Source organism: Cupressus sempervirens, chromosome 11 (assembly GCF_028749045.1).
Source record: "Cupressus sempervirens isolate cs-2001-9-10 chromosome 11, ASM2874904v1, whole genome shotgun sequence".
Classification (NCBI taxonomy): Eukaryota; Viridiplantae; Streptophyta; class Pinopsida; order Cupressales; family Cupressaceae; genus Cupressus; species Cupressus sempervirens.
Window position 1 is genome coordinate 717,007,327 of NC_143128.1, and position 12,951 is coordinate 717,020,277.

The 12,951-nt window shown below is 33.9% G+C and overlaps 1 pseudogene across 1 annotated transcript in view; it reads right to left on the reverse strand.

Annotated features, from left to right (window-relative positions):
• Window positions 1–8,069: 8,069 nt before the first annotated feature.
• The window catches only part of LOC149531684 (lysine--tRNA ligase-like), a 61,240-nt pseudogene continuing 56,358 nt past the window's right edge, over window positions 8,070–12,951 (reverse strand). The window contains exon 13 of the transcript XR_016358479.1: window positions 8,070–8,584. The product of XR_016358479.1 is annotated as a lysine--tRNA ligase-like (transcript). The remainder of the gene's footprint in view (window positions 8,585–12,951) is intronic.

Genomic DNA, 12,951 nt, shown 5'->3' on the forward strand with positions numbered 1-12,951 from the left:
CATGAACACATAACTATCCACACATGATATCTCACACTATCCTATAGATCTTGATATAAAATCAAATCCCAATATAAGGTCATACATTAATGATCTCCAATGTTACTGAACTAACCAAGATACAAATGAAAGTGGCCCAAAAGAGTTTGGCAAAATGAATTGAAAAGAAAACTATGAGGTAGGCACTACATATTTTTTCTCAACTATGTCGTTAAATAAAATGTGTATCTTCTTTTGATTTTCATGGATTTTGAACAAATCAAATATTGTATTCACCTACCTAAGGTCAAATTGGTTTTTAAACATGTATCTAATAGGTAGGTAACTAATTTAAGATGGTATTAGTCAATAATGCATTCAAAGTTGCTTGCTTTTACCTCTCTTTTGAGATCTCCCCACTAGCGTTGGGGAGATTCACGTTGTATGCTTAGGACTACTAGAGGAAGGTTGTTACAAGCAACTATGTCTCACACTCCATAAGGATGTAATCGTTGTGTTATTGAGTGAGTTGGATCAACCACGACAAAGCTAATTTTGTATCTCACTTAAGGTCAGTTCTCTTATGACTATATTATAGTCCTTGGGAGATGTTCCTTTCTATGACTCTATGAAAGATAACATGTTCATCAAAGCATGAAATGTGAGGGAAAATAGGTCAAGGGGTTAGATCACCCTAAAAGGGTAAGTGCATATTCCTATTATTTCAATCTTCCAAACACAATTAATAATTGTTAATTTACAAGCCTATAATCCAAGTAGAACTAGGGTATGTTTGGGAGTTTAATCACCTCAAAGAGGTGAAAGAGTATCCCTAATACCTTTTGTTCACAAACAAATTAGGCTTTCTTTAGGGGTGTTTGTTTGTCCAAAGCATTTTATCATCTCCAAATCCACATATTTTGGAATTCAATGACTTTAAGAAAAGAAAGAGCATATCCCTAATTTGTTGTCAAGGACCTTAACACTTCCTAATCAAACTAGATTTTTCAATTAAATGCCACAACTTGATCATATTCAAGCCTGTTTAACTACTTGCCTCAATTCAATGTAGCTAGGCTAGGTGAAGTTTTTATTTATATTGTGCATTTATTTTCATACCTCAACAATAGCTCTCGTTCCTTCCCATGCCCTTCCACAAATGTTAGTCCAAAAAAAACTCCAAGAAAAAGTTATGTAAGTCCAAAATCAAAAGGAAAATGCTCCTAATTAATGAAACCTCAAAATCCAAGGAGTAAAGATCTAATTTAAAGAATGATATTTCAACTTGTAAGTTGATACAACCCTAAGATAACCCAAATGTGCTTCTTCTTACTCCAATAAATCTTCTAGCAAATTAGCATTACTAAAAAAATTCTCATAGCTTGATAATTGCTTCCTTTATTCTCCTTGTAGTGTCTTGGCAATTTAAGCCTCGACTTCTGCACCTTTTTAGGTCTTGTCATCTACAAACAACATGAAATTTGACATTAAGTTTACAAAATTTAAAATTTTGCAATATTTAACAAAAACATTATAAGAAAATTTAAAGGTGTTGTAAATAATTATGAAACCAAGCATTGTAAGGAAAATTAAAGGTATTAGAAGAAAGGAAAAATCACGCTGAAAGATTTTTTAGTGCAAAATTTTGATAGATAGAGAAAAGGAATAAAGAATTTTCCACAAATGTGTTGAAAGAAAATCAAAAGCACTACAAGTGTTTTGCAAATGAGTTGTAAAATAATTTGAAAGTGTTGCAAGATAATTTAGATGTGTCATAAGAAGATTCAAATGCGCTAGAAGACTATGTGGAGACGTTATTGTAAATTATGACTTCAAAATCTAGTTTAAAGATGAAAATCGATCAAACTTGAAGCTAGTGCCCACGGTGGGTGTTATTTTGGATACACTAAATTGCATATTCATGAAACATTAACTTGAGACTCAATTTGATAACTAAAATGAAGAACAATATGAACAATTATCAAATTAAGCTTAATCAAAACCATTTTATGTTTTCGTAACTAAAATGACTAAGAAAGTTCTTAACTAAGCACAATAGCAACAACTTCTAGAATGGAAAATCAAATATTAACATGATTCTAGATGCACAATTGAACTAAAATTGATCTAATCAAACTACAAAATTAATAATTGAGCTAAATGACTCAATGTGATCAAATTGATTATAGTAATGTAATGGAAATACAATGGATGATTTGTTGTAAAATGGCTTAGTATTTATAGATTTTTCCAATGATTAGGGGTAGAGTCAAAGTTAAGTCAATTACTCATGGTTGAGTGACTTCATTTAAATGGTTTCAAATGAGGGGAATACCATTTGAAATTAGTGATCAATATTGCATAGCCAATTTGAGTAGTTAAGATTGTAAAGATTTTGGTGATCCATATGAGTAATGTCCTCAGTTCCCATCCCATGTGGTTTGGGAGGGATGTTAGAATTACTAATTTATTTATTTCATTTATTTTAGCGAAGTTTGCCCATGGAATGGGTTGGAATTAATATTTAATTAATTAAGTGAACTGTGTAAATAATTAAAATCAATTACATAATTACTTAACAGCTTTGATTTGATTTAATTATTTTTACTTTAACAATGAATAAATCTATATTCTTCTCGTAATGATTTAATATTTAACTATTTTGATCACTTTAATTTAATTCGTTTTGATTAAATGACCTTGATTTGATTTAAGTTTGACTTTGTCATTGTTTATTTAATAACACCATGATTTAAAAATTCTATCAATTTTAGGTTGATTGAAGTAACTTGTGTAGTAGGATCTATAGGAATGTTTATACCTTGTTCATTAATACCTTGAAGACCTTGCTCATTAATATCAAGTCATTGTTCACTATAGCCTTGTTGACTATGAACATGGGTAGTATAAAGAGGAATATGAAGGGAAATAATCTCTTTAGGTAGATCAGGATTCCTATTGCTATTCCTTTCTTTATTAGGTGGAGAAGAAGAAGATGGTTTATCAAGATCTTCACATAGATACTCAACGTTATTCTTGGAGATGAATCGTTAATAAAATGTGTAACATCATAATTATGATAAATGCTTTGATAATGTTGGTTAATTCTAGTGTAATCATCAACAAATAGACTTGTGTAATCAATATATTATACGCATTTTGTTAAAGATCTTGTGAAAAAATTAGAATACTGATAAAAGTCTTAAAGACGTCCCTCATAAGGAAGAAAGATATTTGAAAGTCTCATAACACCATATGCAATAAAATCATGGATTATAAACATCATTAAGTGCAAATGGTATATTTTTCACCATGTGATTAATAAAGAGAAGGAAAAATATAACTACATAACTTATCACACACCAATCTAACTTAGTAAATTCCATAACAAAAATTGCCCCAACTTAGACATATAAATGAAATGTATTAGATCCAGTTATACAAAAAAGAGGTAACACTAAAATCAAAATGGAAATATCATATGTTGTATTCACCAAAATGTACACTAAGAAAATTTAGCAATGTGATTGTTCCCCTAATCTTGATTTACAATTGGAAGGAAGACATCTCAATAGGTTTAAGTCTTAAGCTATAAGAGATCCAGTGATACTTCACTAATAGAGATGATATGATGATGGAGAATAGAATGATGAATAAGAAAATATTGACAAAATTACAAAATAGACTTGGAGAAAATAGACTTTCTAGGTATGAAATTCCTTGGATTTTTTGTTCCTAGAAATACAAAGCCTAAGGCACTCTTTACCCAAGTGTTTTTCCATAATCTAGTTGTAGTTTTTTTACAAATCTTGTGCTTGTCATAGCAACTCTAGACAAGTGTGCCACCTATAACTGCACATGAAAGAAAAATGACAATTTGATAGAGAAAATCCCCTAATTGAAATCAACCTTGAGATTATTGGAAGAAATGAAAGCATGTTTTCATATAACATGGCTAGATTTGAAAAGAAAAATATGTCATACCTTGGCTATGCAAATGTCTCTTTAAATATGTTGATGTAATAGTTGACATAACATAACAACCCCAAAAGGAAAACATGAAAGATAAAATTATACGATGGATGCTCTAATTCACCCCAAAAATTTGATTGAAAAGAAGAAAAATGTAGATGTGGGTTTATCTCTTGGATAGAACACTCATTTTCTAGGCATTCAATGAGAGAAAGAAGATTGATCCATAGAGAATACCACCTTGAATTATTGAGAACAAATCTAGATCTGTAATGCTTGAATGCTTCCTTACAAACCTTGATTTTAAATTATTGCACTTGACAATAATACATGCTTGGTAATAATGTTAACACCTCTTAAATTGATGAGATAAGGTGTTTATATACCTCTAAAAACAACTCCAGGGTTATAACTAAAGTAGGTTGAGTGTAAATCCATATATTCCAGTAAACTGCCTAATCTTCAAGGAACAAAGTGTCAATGTATATGTTCCCAAGAACATAATGTCTTTCACTCAATCAGAGCTCATAGCAAGGCCACAAGTTGCAGACAATTAGGAGATGCCAGATTATAGAGCATGGTTCATTTTGAGATCAAGACATAAAATGATGCCACAATGGTAACATAGGGCCTAGCTTATGATATAAATTATTGTCTTGGAGGAAAAGGTTGAGTAGAACACTTCGAAATAAGAGCTTACCATGATTTCAAACAAGATTGATATAATAGAAGACCTATGCGTAAATTTAAGTGTCTGTGAAGATAAATTTAAAGTCCTCTTATGAAAACACACTAAGGTGGTTGCTAAATAGTTGTGAAATTGTACACACATGTTAGGCACTTGCAATTTATACTGTATAAAATAATTATTTAATTAATGAATATTAGCCCCTAGAAAATAAGTGGTTAAAGCCATGTCCCATATTATACCTCCATAGATTCTCCAAGAAGATTTAGTTACTAAAGCACAAATAATGAGTTCTTTTTTGTCAAACCCATTTGTGTCCACTTAGAGAATGGCACTCAGGTATATGTATGTTTGAAGGAAAATAAAACATGTTTGATAGTTACAAGTAAAAATATATATTTTTAACATACAATGAATTTGTGGGTAGACATATATCAATTCTATCAATATGAAAAAAAATTGAGATAATATCTTAATCAATCTCAAAATAATTTAGTTTTAAAAAAATACTTTTATTAAAATATTGAAAATAGTTGATAATAATATAAATTGAATTTTTTAACTAATACTTCTTCATAGTTGTATTCCTTCAAAATAAGAAGGCAAAAACTAAATTAACAAAACTAAATTTGTTATTATGAATGATCAAACATCATTGTTGACTTTTTGATAGATCTATCCAATATTTTCTCACTTTAATGTTGAAAACATAATATTATATTATTCCATTACATGTATACCCTCATCTAAAAAAAATTTAGAAGACTAAATTATATCTAAAATTATACCAATATTATTAACTAGCATAATTATATTTTTTAAAATAAATTATAGATGTTGTAAAATAAGAACTAACATATTAAGAATTGGAAAGGTTACAAGTCATATATTTTCAATAAGATTTTCATATGCATGACAACAAAGTGAATTTGTAGCTTGAGTATTTTAGATTAGAATGAAATGTAGAATCTTTAAAACACAAATTCAAATTAAATTGCATACATTTAACAAAAAGATGAGGAAAATATAGCAACCATCTCCTTTATATTGAAGTATACCATTTGAAACTTTTATAAATTGTGGAATAATCTTACAAACAACTAATATTTAAGACAAACTTCTTTATAAAATGAAAATAATACTAATATTTATAAATGATAGCTCTTTAGAATGAAAAACACACTATCTATATAAAATGAAATAATGTTAAAACAAAACATTAAATAAAGATCAAGAGGTCACTAATTATTAGTCTATCACATAAATGGGCTATAAGGCATATGACACAGAGCTTCAGCTCTATTTTTGAGGAAGAACCCATGATCAAAACATTATTTTGCTATAGGGCAATTTTGAATCTCCTAGAAAATAATAGCTCTTATTTTTTTAGTAATATTTTTTTTTCATTAATCAAATATTAAATTTTCATATTCAAAAATATCAAAAATTAAAAGAAAATTAATTTTTTAACTTGTTTTTTATAGGCAAAGTTACGCCACACCTTATTTAAATTTTGTAATTAATCTTTTTAGGTTAAGATAGAATATATAATTCATGGTAATGCTAGCTTTCAAATATTCCCTAAAAAAAAAAGCGAGTCATTCATCTCTACTTTTGAGGATGCTCCCTTCTAAATAACCCCACCCTGTACATTCATTCTAGTTAAGAATAAGAAATATCCTTTCCTTTTCAAATATGCTACAAATTATTCGTTTTCAAATATGCTACAAATTATTCTATAAGTGGTGTGATTTCCTCCAATTATTTTGCAAGGCACCAGCCTCATTTTTTTTATTTTGTTAAGTTTTACACTCTTTTAAACACAATGCCCCGTAGTAAACGGAATGTTGTACGTGCAATAATTGGTGAAATATTTCCATCGATCGGCATTTCTAAGGGCTTGTGTCGGAATGCATGGTTGGACGCTCTAAAGTTAACCAGTTTCATTGCTTCTAGTAGTAACTTCATTCCCCGCCCTCCACCAAATTCAGACCTTGAGACATCTTTGATTATGATGTGCTCCCCAACTAATATAGTAGCTACTATAGTAACTTGAACTAAGTTTCCTTCCTTCACCAGATTTTTCATTTCTTCAACACGTCATAAATAACAGAGCACAATGTTCGAGTTCTCAATGTCAAATAAATGTTTTGTTTTGTTTTTTCTCATTTTTCCCCATTTATTGTCATCAGATTTTTACAATCCATTAGAAATGCATAAGACAGTTTTTTCTACTGTGTATGAACTTTAAACATGAGTTTTCTATTCTCTTCACTCTCCTTCATCAATGGGTAACTTTATGGCCAGATATGTTGATGTTAAAAACTCACACAATCAAAATTCTAGAAAATTATCTTATGTAATTTATCATTATAAGGAAACCCACAACCCATCAAATACACTCCACAACAGTTTTAGTTCACTGGAATATATATATATATATATATATATATATATATATATATATATATATATATAGTTTAGGCAAAAGTTGAGAATGTGAAAAAATAGGTGATAATAATATTTGATAAGAAGATATTTTTCTATATCAAATTAAATTGTGATATTGTTATTAAAATTTAATTTGGTAGATTTTGAGTCGAACTCATTGACACATGTTCTATGTGCAGCAATTCATAAGAACTCGTCTTCCATGAATGAATGGAACACTAAACACTCATTGCATCTCAGTATTACTCTAGCTCAAACACACCTAACCACAGTTTCCACAACAATAAGCTCACTTGGGTTGCAATCTGGACAGCAATATCATAGAATAACATTTTACAAACACTCAGAACAAACGAGTGCAATTCATTGTATCTTTACAATTCATCATTCCATTCTCAAGTATATAATAATAAGCAACTTAACATCAGTTAAGATTTTTTTCCCTAGTATATATGGTGCCTATCACAATGGAGGAAGCTCACCTGAGTACAAATATAGTTTACTAAAATCAAAAGACACTTGAAAAAATGTTATTTAAGGCTCTCAAAGATATAAAAATGACTTTTCTAATCGACATGGTTACAGACAAAAATCAGCACATTCAATCTCTTACCATTCCTACTTTTATTTAGGGAAAAACAAACCAACCATCTATACAAAGCCTCAATATACAATCATTACATGGGGATGCAAGTGTATGTGTCCCGCCACTCTCCAACCTCACCTCCCACGGACACGAGGATCTCACCCAGTGATCCCCTGTTCTGTAAGGGAAATGGGTACAGGTGCATCCCTTCTTTTCTTTACTTTTAATCACTCACTTTCATTAGTAAAGCAGACAAAAAAGTGCATGGGGAACTCACAAGCCATCTCACTCCCCTTCTGAAAACCCTTAACATCCCAAATGGAACTCGCTCACCATTTACAAAGACTGCATAGATATTTTAGATTTTTATGTAACATTTGAACAAGGCAATCATTCTATGAAATTCCAGGAACTCAAAACAGTTCCTATATTAATATATATGAACTGCTGCCCCCGCCTTGGAAACATCGTGGAACATGGCAGTTTTACAACAATATTTCTGAACTTGAATAGTTCACGTGTCTTTTGACAATAACAAAAACAAGGCATTAAAGAAATTGAACCTCTTTTGCCGAGCACAACAAAAAAATTCCAAAAATTAATCTGCCAGCAGATTTACATCATTGCCATCGCCAAGAAAAAGTATTTAGTAACAGTCGAGTCAATTGCAAATAGTTAATTTAGCAAATTGGATTGTCAACAATAGAGAGATAAATCAACGACAAATTCCAGTTCATCTATTACAACGAACATAATAATAATTGTGCTGCTCATTTATCATTTGAGATGTGCATTATAATGCAGTTAGAATGCCAACGAAAATACAAAAATTCATCCAATACTTCTGCGCAGCATGATAGCAAATCAGCATTTTGTTTGACTTTCGACCTTTCTTGGAACACTTCAAGCTGTGAAAAGAATGCAATGTATAGTTACAATCAAGATATACATTAAGCAAAATTACATTTCTTTATAAAGGAACCACATATTCCATACAAACTTGGACACAATAAAAAGTTTTTTAGTCTCCCAAGTTAATTATTCTGAACTTCTGCACAATTCAGCCTTAAAGACAAAAAAATGGTATCAGTAACTACAATATCTGTTAGTAGCAAATTTTTTCTATGATACAGGATGAAGCAACCAATTCCTGTAGTCAAACAAGGGCATAGTGGTATAGAAGACATACTATTAGGAATCAATATTGGCCTATATGTCATTCTTTCTCAATAAAACCCAGGGACACAAACCCAACCCAAAACCCCAGAGTACCGGGTGTTGGGACATCTCCAGGACGAGTACTCCGCATACACAAGTACCCCCGCCACCGCTGGAGCTCCCACCATTCCGCGCGGGTGCTCTGAAACTCCAGTGTGGTGTGATGGTGCTTGGGGACTTTTAGACTCCAACAGTCCCTCAACAGCACCATGAATGTGACAAGGTGAGGTCATCTGCGGGAATGAAAAAGTACTTTAACATCCTACTTGAAAAGTGTTATATAAGTAGCTTGCAACTCCCTTCACCTATTGAAGATATTGTTTAATGTTTCAAATATGATTTATCACCATACAAAGCTACCAATTATTTGGATGGGCCATTATCAACAATTGGATATAAAAATTTCACTCCAAGAAATCTTGAGGCCTAGTTTATTTTGATGTAATAAATATTTGAACTTCAGAAAATTTTATTTGTAATGCGAAAAATATTTACTCAAATTCTGTAATAATTGTTTTATGAACTAAATTATAGAATGTTCCCAATGAAACTGTACCTGGTTCACACTCGGTCTACTTGGGTCTGCCCTAGTTCAACCTAGGTTTGACCCAAAGGAACCAACCTGCTTGGCTTCTGATGGAGGAGCATCTTGGGCTTGCTTGCAATCCTGCATGTTGGAGGTGTTTTGGCGAAGTATTGTGGACTCGATCACCAAATAATGATGCTTGGTCACTGAAGGGTCTAGTTATGGCCGAAGGGTCTAGTTATGGCCGAGATGCTCGATCGTCGTTGGAGCTCAATGCATTTTGTGGTGCTCGGTTTATGTTGGCTGCTCGACACTCTCTGTGTGCTCGGCATAAGTTGGTTGCTCGGCACTCTCTGTGTGCTCGGCATGCACTAGGAGCTCAACAGTGCTTGGGAGTTAACTGATGCTCGGCTTGGTCTTTCTAACGCTCGGCTTGGTCTTGGTTCCTGATGGTGCCAAGTTGTCTATGAGCTCACTTTTGGTATTTAATTCGTGTTGAAATCGACTTCGGGTATTTAAATTGTGTTGTAGCCGACTTGTGGCTCAACATATATTTAATGTAAGGGATTTAATTTAATTTGTAATGAACTAGGCCAACTTGTGGCTTAGTTGGATATAAGTAAGGGATGTTGGGGAGTCTTTTAGAAAGAGGAGAGTAAGTGATCCATCTTGGAAAAGAGGATGCGAACTTTGAAAGGCTAGTGGCTGAGGCTTGAAAACTAGGAGAATGTTTGGTGGGCTTGTGAGCACAAGTTAAGATTTCCTTGGTGATTTTCTTTCGGAGTTCAAGTATGGACAAGCTGGGAGTAGTGTTTGGATTGGATCTTGGAGGATCTTGCAAAACTATTATTGTAATTGTTGTTGTATTTGGCCCTAACCCAGAAGGCCTTACAACCAAGCATATTGCATATAATCAATTGTTTTATGAATGAAGAGTTGTGATTTGGTATCACATCTTGCATTATTGTTGCATTGTTTTGGTGTTTCCGCTGTGTGGTTATTTGTTAGGCGCTTGGACATCTCCTTTAGGGATTCTCCTGCCTTGTACTACATCAAATGGTATCAGAGCCAAAGTTTTCCTAAGTGGTAGACAAATCGCCAAAGTCGAGGCAATTTGCACCAAGACATTGGTGAAGGCTGGAGAGATGGTTGATCTAGTGGAGCTGATTGATCTTCTTGATTGTGTATCTATTGATTAGGGTTTGCAAAGATTTTGGAAGATGCCTCTAAGAAGACTGGACCCTGGGGCAATTGATCATCTTAGTGATGTTCTGGAGGAAAGGATCTCAGAGAAGATTAGAGCAGAATTCAGATCTGAGATTGCATTGATGAAGAGTGACATGATTGCTGAATTGTGAGTGATTTAGGTCGTGTACCTAGGCATGTGGTTACTGAAGATGGTTATGAAGAAGTTGTTGAAGACTTTGAAGTTACTGGATCTAGTGGTGAGGACAGAACTGATCATGTGGAGAGACCCACTGGAACTAGGGTTGGTCAGTTTGCTAGACCTGGATCTCAATTGAAGCTGAAGCATAAGATGGAGGTTTTTAATTTCTCAGGTACTTTGATTCATGAAGACCTGATTGATTAGATTGGTGAATTGAAAAACTACTTTGAACTTGAGGATATTGAAGATCCACTTAGAGTGAGGTTGGCACAAACTAAGCTGAAAGGACATGTTGCTCTTTGGTGGAAAGAACTACAAAGAGACAGAGAGGAGGAAAGCGAAATGAAGATCACTAGATGGAGGTTGATGGTGACTAAGTTAAAGGCTAAGTTCATTCTTGATGATTATGAACTTGAGTTGCTTAAGAGGTTGCAGAATATGAAACAAAAGGATATGACTGTGAAAGATTATACTGAGGAGTTCTACAAGTTGACTATTTGGTCTGGGCATAGAGAATTGTCAAAGAAGAAAGTAGCTCGGTACATTAATGGTTTGAGATTCATTATTCAGGATGTGGTCGGTATGTTGAATATTTCTTCGGTTGAGGATGCTTATCAGTATGCTCTGAAGGAAGAAGTTAAGTTGAAGAGGAAAAGTCAAGGGAATGCTAGAGGGAAGGTGAAGCAAGATAGCTTGGCAAAGGCTAAATTGAGTGCAGAAGGTGAGCCAAATCTATTAGAAGGACAGGTGGAGGTGAGTTCAAAAGTAATTGTTTTAGATGTGGTAAGGAAGGGCATAGATCTTTTGAATGTCCTCGTGGTAGGAGAGGAGTTGTTGTGAATGAGGTTGTAGTCCAAGATAGTCAACCTAAGCAAGGAGAGAGTTTACTAACTCGGCGAGTACTAGTTGGTCAAAGGACATTGGATTCTTGTCAGAGGACTAATTTGTTCAAGGCTTGTTGCAAGTCTGGTGGTAAAATCTGCAAGATGATTGTGGATGGTGGTAGTACTGATAACTTTATTGCTGAGGAGATGGTTCAAAAACTTGGTTTGAAGAGAGTGAGACATCTTTATCCTTATAGGATTGGCTGGTTGCACGGTGAGCATGCTTTGGAAGTGAGGGAGCAGTGCCTTGTTGATTTCCAGATTGGGCAGTATAAGGATCAAGTGTTGTGTGATATTGTGGACATAAACAGTTGTCATGTGTTGCTTGGCAAACCTTGGCAGTACGATTGCAGATTTGTGCATGATTGTGTCAAGAATGTGTTTACTATTGTGAAAGGTGGTAGGAAGCATTCCCTGATTCCTTTGCAGAATGAAAAGTTCACTACGAGAAACCTAAGTATTGGCAATCGAGTTGACTTGGGAGATCAGCATTGAAAGCAGACCTGTATCACACCTAGGATGGATGAGAAGAAGCAGAAGAAGGGAAACAGTGTGCAAGTTGAAGAGTTGGAGGATATGTATGTGAAGAACCAGTTTGGGATTTATGTGTTGAATCCTAGACGATGTTCTTCCAACTACTGAGAACATCTTTTCGCACTTGGGGTGTTTGATGCAAGAGCATTCTGGGCTTGCTTGCAATCCTGCATGTTGGAGGTGTTTTGGCTAAGTATTGTGGACTCAGTCACCAAATAGTGGTGCTTAGTCACTGAAGGGTCTAGTTGTGGCCGAGGTGCTCGATCGTTAATGGAGCTCGGCACCTTTTGTGGTGCTCGACTTATGTTGGTTGCTCAGCACTCTGTGTGCTCGACATATGTTGGTTTCTCAGCACTCTCTATGTGCTCTGCATACACTGGGAGCTAGGCAGTGCTTGGGAGTTTACTGATGCTCGGCTTGGTCTTTCTAACGCTCAACTTGCTTTTGGTTACACTTGGTGCCGAGTTGTCTATGAGCTCACTTTTGGTATTTAATTTGTGTTGTAGCCGACTTTGGGTATTTAATTTGTGTTGTAGCCCACTTGTGGCTCAACATAAATTTAATGTAAGGGATTTAATTTAATTTGTAATGAACTGGGCCGACTGCTTAGTTGGGTATAAGTAAGGGGTGTTGATTGTCCCTCTCAAATTTTAGCACCATTTGTATGGGGTCCTTATGATCCAAAGTCTCCTGTGAAACCTATGAAACAGTTCCAATAAGAGTTTC